The following is a 6,000-nucleotide window of genomic DNA, read 5'->3' as shown; positions in this document are numbered from 1 at the left end:
CCCCTGACTTCTTTTTAAAGAGGCCTATTCACTGAATGAGCATTACCTCACTTTAAGTGAGTACCTGAGAAGGCCTTAGCCTAAAAGGCCAAGGTCTCCCATTGCATCCTGGGTCATCTCCAGTCATCTTGATGAATATCTGGTCACTGGATCCAGATGGCTCATGAGGAGAAAGTGAAGCTGGTGACCTTGTACAGCCCTCCCTCACTCAAAACAAAGTCAGGTGCAAGTCATGTCATTGTTTCTCTGATGTCATGGTCGTCTTTGAAAACGAAGGATGAACACAACAACAAAATGCTAGGCACTATAGTAAGCATGGGGATACCAGGAAAGCCCAAAAGACAATCTCTGCCCCCAAGTTCACCATTTAATGAGGAAGACAATGAGCAAACACATACATACAAACAGAATAAACAGGGACCAATTAGCAGAGAGAAGGCACAGGAAAGAAGAAGAGGTGGGGAAGGCTTCCCGCATCTGGTAGGGTTTTAGTTGGAACTTAAAGGGAGCCAGGGAGGTCAGGAGTTAGAGCCAGGGAGAGTGTCCTAGGCCAGGGGGGTAGTCAGAAAGAACGTCTTGGACTGAGAGAGGGAGGCCAGGGTCCGGTAATTGGCAGTGAGGTGGGAGAAGATTGGGAACAACCAGCATTTTGTACTTGATCCTGGAGACAATAAGGAGCCCTTGGAGTTTACGGAGTAGGGGGTGACATGATCAGACCTGCATGTTAGGACAATCCCTTTGATGGCTGAATGAGGGTGGATTGGAGTGGGGAGAGACTTGAGGCCAGCAGAGGCCCCAGAAGCTACTGCAGTGATCCAGGGGTGAGGGGATGAAGACCTGCATCAGGGTGGGGGCCAGATCACTGGGGAGAAGGGGGTATGTTCCAGAGATGCTGAAGAGGTGATGGCAGCTGGCCTTGGTGCTATATTGGATGTGGGGCATGGGGGGTGAGAGAGATCAGGGAGTCCAGGATGGCTTCTGGTTGTGAGCCTAAGGGATGGGAGGATCGTGCTGCCCTTTATAGTACCAGGGAAGGTGGGAGGTGGGGAGGGTTTAGGGGGAAAGATCATGAATTCTGTTTTGGACAGTGAGTCTAAGATATCTGGATATCTAAGATATTCAATCTGAGATATCTGAGGAGCAGCTGGAGATGCAGTGGATAGAGAGCTGGGTATGGCCTCAGGAAGATTAGAGTTCAAATCTGGCCTCAGACACTGTGTGACCCTAGGCAAGTCACTTGAGCTCCATTTGCCTCAGTTTCCTCAACTGTAAAATGGGGACAATAATAGCACCTACCTCTCGTGGTTGTGAGGATTAAATGAGATAAAATTTGTAAAGAGTTTTAGCATAGTGCTTAGCATATAGCCTTGTCATTGTTTGTAGTTCAGTCATTTTTCTGTCATGTCCAACTCTCCATGACCCCACTTGGGTTTTTCTTGGCAAAGATACTGGAGTGGTTTGCCATTTCCTTCTCCAGCTCATTTTACAGATGAGGAAACTGAGGCAGACAGGATGAAGTGACCTGCCCAGAGTCACACAATTAGTAAGTGCCTGAGGCCAGATTTCAACTCACAAAGATGTGTCTTCCTGTCTCCAGGCCGTGTACCCTATCCATTGTGCTACCTAGCTGCACACAGTAGGCATTTAATAAATATTTGTTTCCTTCCTTCCTTCCTTCCTTCCTTCCTTCCTTCCTTCCTTCCTTCCTTCCTTCCTTCTCTCTCCTTTCCCCAGTTCTGAGGCAAGCAGCAGATAGCAATCCTGAATAACCTCTTAAAACTCCTTCCAGCAATGTGTCCTTCCCATGCTGCCAGGATAGTTCTCCTCATACACTCTTCTGCTCAAAGACCCTCGGTGGCTCTCTACTCTCTGCTAATTAAAGTTTGAATCCCTCTACCAGGCATTCAATGCCTTCCATAATGTGCCACCCTCAACCCCTTCCCCCATGCATCCCTTCTGTGTTCCAGTCAAACTATATAAGTCTCCATGCCCCCACTGAGCCCCTACCCCAAAGTCCTGGGCACATCATCTACCATGCCTTTGTTCATGTCCAGCTGCCCTCTCTTTTTTCCTGCATCTGCTGACTTTTTATTCACCCTTTAGAGCTGCCACTTCCCCCTAGAAGAGTCCCTGGATCCTTCCTCTCCTCACCTGCTCCTGTCCCCAGGACCTCATTTACTACTGTGTCTATATCTCTCTGATGCCCTCTGATGCCAGCTAAGGCATATGTGCTAGGGATTGACTCTCTGCTAGACTATGAGGTCCTGGAGACCAGGCCTAGGCCATATGGAGATTTCTTATATCCTCTATGCCTGGCAGAGTTTTCTGGATATAGCAGGCTCTTGGTGAGTGCGCTCTCCCTGGGAGATCAGGACATTGGACAGGGACCTGAATGCCCTCTGGTGGAGTTGGAACCAGTATTGTTAAAATTTGTATTTATTTTATTCTGAATTTAAGAAATAAAACAAGTGTTTCCATAACATAGCATAGGAGAAAAACAAAGAAGGAAATTGCACAGGAAGCTGCAAATCTATTATGTACAACTTGCTATTCCTTTAAAAAAATATTAAAGTTATCTTGTAACTTTCTTCCCCTCTTTTTTTTTTTACCTTCCCTCCCCCCCCCCCAGCCTGAGAGAAAAGTTGGAACTTGAAGTTTTAGGAACAAATGTTGAGAATTGTTTTTGTATGCAACTGGGAAATAAGAAATACACGTAATGGGAGAAATCAATCTTGCCTTACAAGAAAAGAGAGAAGATGGGGATAGGGGAAGGGAGGGGTGTGATAGAAGGGAGGGCAGATTGGGGGAAGGAGTAATCAGAATGCACAGTGTCTTGGGGTAGAAGGAGGGGAGAAATGGGGAGAAAATTTGGAACTTAAAATTTGTGGAAATGAATGTTGAAAACTATAAATAAATAAATGAAAAAATTCAGTTCAGAAGTATTTAATAAAATAAATAAAAATACAATTAAAAAAAGAAATGATGGACAAAGAGATTTCAGAGGAATGAAAGACAAGTTTGATGCTAAATGAAGATAGCAGAATCAGGAGAATAAAATATGTCATTCCCAAAGTGAAAACAACTGTAAAAGACATGAGAAACCATATTAATATGCAATTACCAGATTGCTTCCAGAGAATCAGCTCCTTTCTCTTCTGTGAGAGGTGGTGGCCTACTAGTGCAGGATGCTGCATACTCTGTCAAACACAATCTCTCCATTAGTTGGTTTGGCCAAAGTTTTTCTTGGCTTTATGTGGGGGCTGGGGCAAGTCAGGGTGAGGTATTGGGGAAGGGATAAAAAGCAAAAGGCATCCATAAGGTGTTAAAATAAATAAATAAAATAATGGAGATTAGCTTGGGTGTTCTCTAAAGTCCCTTCCATATCCAACAGTCAATGAATCTGTGAGGCCTGAACCCAGAGGGTCTCCTTGGTCTTAGTCCAATTTTCTTCTTATTTGAATCAACAAATATTAAGCACTTGAGGGGATGGAGTAGAGGAATCAGTTGATCAATAGTCACCATTTACCAATCCCGATTTAATAGATGGAGAAATTAAGGTTCAGAGGACATACCCAAGGTCACACAGTTAGTAAGTGTAGGAGGTCAGTTCTTACCAGCTTCAAGTCTATCCCCTGATCTAGTTGCAGAAGGAAGGGAGGGAGGTAAATAGGTACAGCACCTAGTAAGGTATAACTAACATATAATATATAATGTATGATTCATAATAATATGTGCTGAGCACTGTGCTAACTGCTTTACAAGTATTATCTCTGTTCTTACCCATTAAAAATGAGGAAACTATATATGAGGCTGGATTTGAACTCAGTTTTTCCTGATTCTAGAGCCAGTCACTCTGTGCTCCATGGAGGGGAGGTCTGTGAAGGAAGGGAATGGAGGAATGAAAGGAACTCAGAGGAGGCAATGTGTGACCGTCACCCAGGAAACTTGAAAGCCTAGATAAATGTGAGTTGTTGAACATTTAGTGTCTACAGGGCCCTCTACTTCAACATGGGTATAGGAAGAGACAAAGACAAAGCCAAAGCAGAGACCGTGCCCTCGGGGAGTCTGGAACATACACAAAGAAGAGTTTTATCGGCATGGATGTGTTGTCTCTCCTATTAGAATACAAGCTCTCTAAGACCAGGGATGGCTTTGATTCCATCTCTGTATCTCCAGGACCTTGCACACAGTCGGTGCCTAATGTCTGCTTGCTTGCTTACTCCAACATAGGCTGTTGCTGTTTCTTTGTTCTCAAAGAAGGCCAATAACTCTGCCAGGGTGATCAAGTCTTGATTTGCACCTGGATTGGAGCAGACCTCATCCTCCTTCAGAGATGCTGATTTGCTAAGTCCTTGATCTACAATATTTCTCTTGAAGCCCCAATGAATCTCTAGGTCATACAGTGGTCAGAACACTTGCAGGAGTGTCAGGAACACCTGAGTTCAAATCCAGCCTCAGATGCTTACTAGCTGGCAAGTCACCTTACCACTGCCTGCCTCAGTTTCCTCATCTGCAAAATGAGGATAATAATAGCATCTCCCTCCCAGGGTGGTTGAGAAGATCCAACAAAAATATATCTGTAAAGCAGATAGTAATAAATAAATGCTTAGTCTCTTCTCTCTCTCCTACCTCCTAGACAAATAATACATGTATTTTCATACCCATTTTACAATTGGGAAAACTGAGGTTTAGTGGCCTGTCCAGCCACTCAGCTTGAATCTGAACCTGGATCATCTTGACTTCAAACCCACTACCCCACTGCTGTCATGCAAACGATTATGAAACAAGGGTGAAGGAGAAACATTATTAAAAAGTAGGGGCCAAGGAGATGGTTGAGAGCTCTTCTCTCCCAGTTGGGGCTTGGGCTGGGAAGAAAGGGCATTCCACATTGGTGGAAGGGGAGGAGACAGACCCCCATGCCTAGAATGCCCTGTTTCCTCATCTCTGCTTCTAGCCTTCCCAGCTTCCTCTGGGCCTCAGCTCAAAGCCAGGCTGCTGCCAGAGGTCTTTCCCAATTCCCCTACCAGCTAATGCCCCTCCCTCTCAAAAGCCCTCCCACCCATCCTGTCCATATCTTTAGTCTTACTTGGTTGTTTGCATATTGTTTCCGACGCTAGGTTGGTATCTCTCCGACCGCAGGGACTGTTTTTTTGCCAGATCTTGTATCCCTTATGTTTAGGTCAGAGCCTGTCAAATAGTAAGTGCTTAATTGATGCTTTTTTAATTGATTGGGTCGTAGTTTTCTCATATGGAAAGGAAGGGGTGATTGCTAAACACTCCTCTGTCTGGTGCCTGAGCCCTCACCCCAATCCCACCCCCACACCAGAGTAATCCAAGCCTCAAGGTTTTCCCTCTAACCCAGGACCAACACACCCCTGCTACAAGTCAGGTCCCTACCCCCACAGAGAGGACTACATTTCCCAGAAGACAGCTGGAGGAGGGGGAAGGAGGGGGAGGATGGGACAGCAGCTCAGCTGATACTGAATCTCCCCCACCACTCCCACCCCCAAGCTCTACCCCGCCTGCCCCCAGGTCCCAGCTCCGCCGTGTACCGCTGTGGCAGGAAGGAGAGGGGAGAGGACCAGAGCCCCCAGGCTGCTGGTCCAGTGGACGGGGCAGCCTGGGTCCTGACCCTGGAGGGTGGGAGGAGGGCTCCGGGAAAGACCTCCAGTTCTTCCTTCCTGGAGCTGATACAGCGGGTGCTTTGGGGAGGTGACACTGGGCAGTCACTCCTCCTTCCCATCTTCTACCTGGGCCTCAGGTTCCTTCCCCGACAAAGGTGAAGGCTGGATCGAATCCCGAATGCTGGGCCCTATACATGCCCAGAGAGTCAGCCCGAGCAAGAGGATGGGGGATTAGGAGTCAGGAAAATTTGGGTTCAAATCCTGCCTGAGACACTTAGAAGTTGTCTGTCCCTGATCAGTCATGGAATCCCTCTGAGCCTCGATTTATCTGTAAATGAGCGGGTTGGACTCGCCCTCTCGTCCAGCTCTAAATCTA

This window comes from Notamacropus eugenii, chromosome 5, assembly GCF_028372415.1.
Source record: "Notamacropus eugenii isolate mMacEug1 chromosome 5, mMacEug1.pri_v2, whole genome shotgun sequence".
In the NCBI taxonomy this organism is placed as follows: domain Eukaryota; kingdom Metazoa; phylum Chordata; class Mammalia; order Diprotodontia; family Macropodidae; genus Notamacropus; species Notamacropus eugenii.
This window is presented reverse-complemented; position numbering follows the sequence as displayed.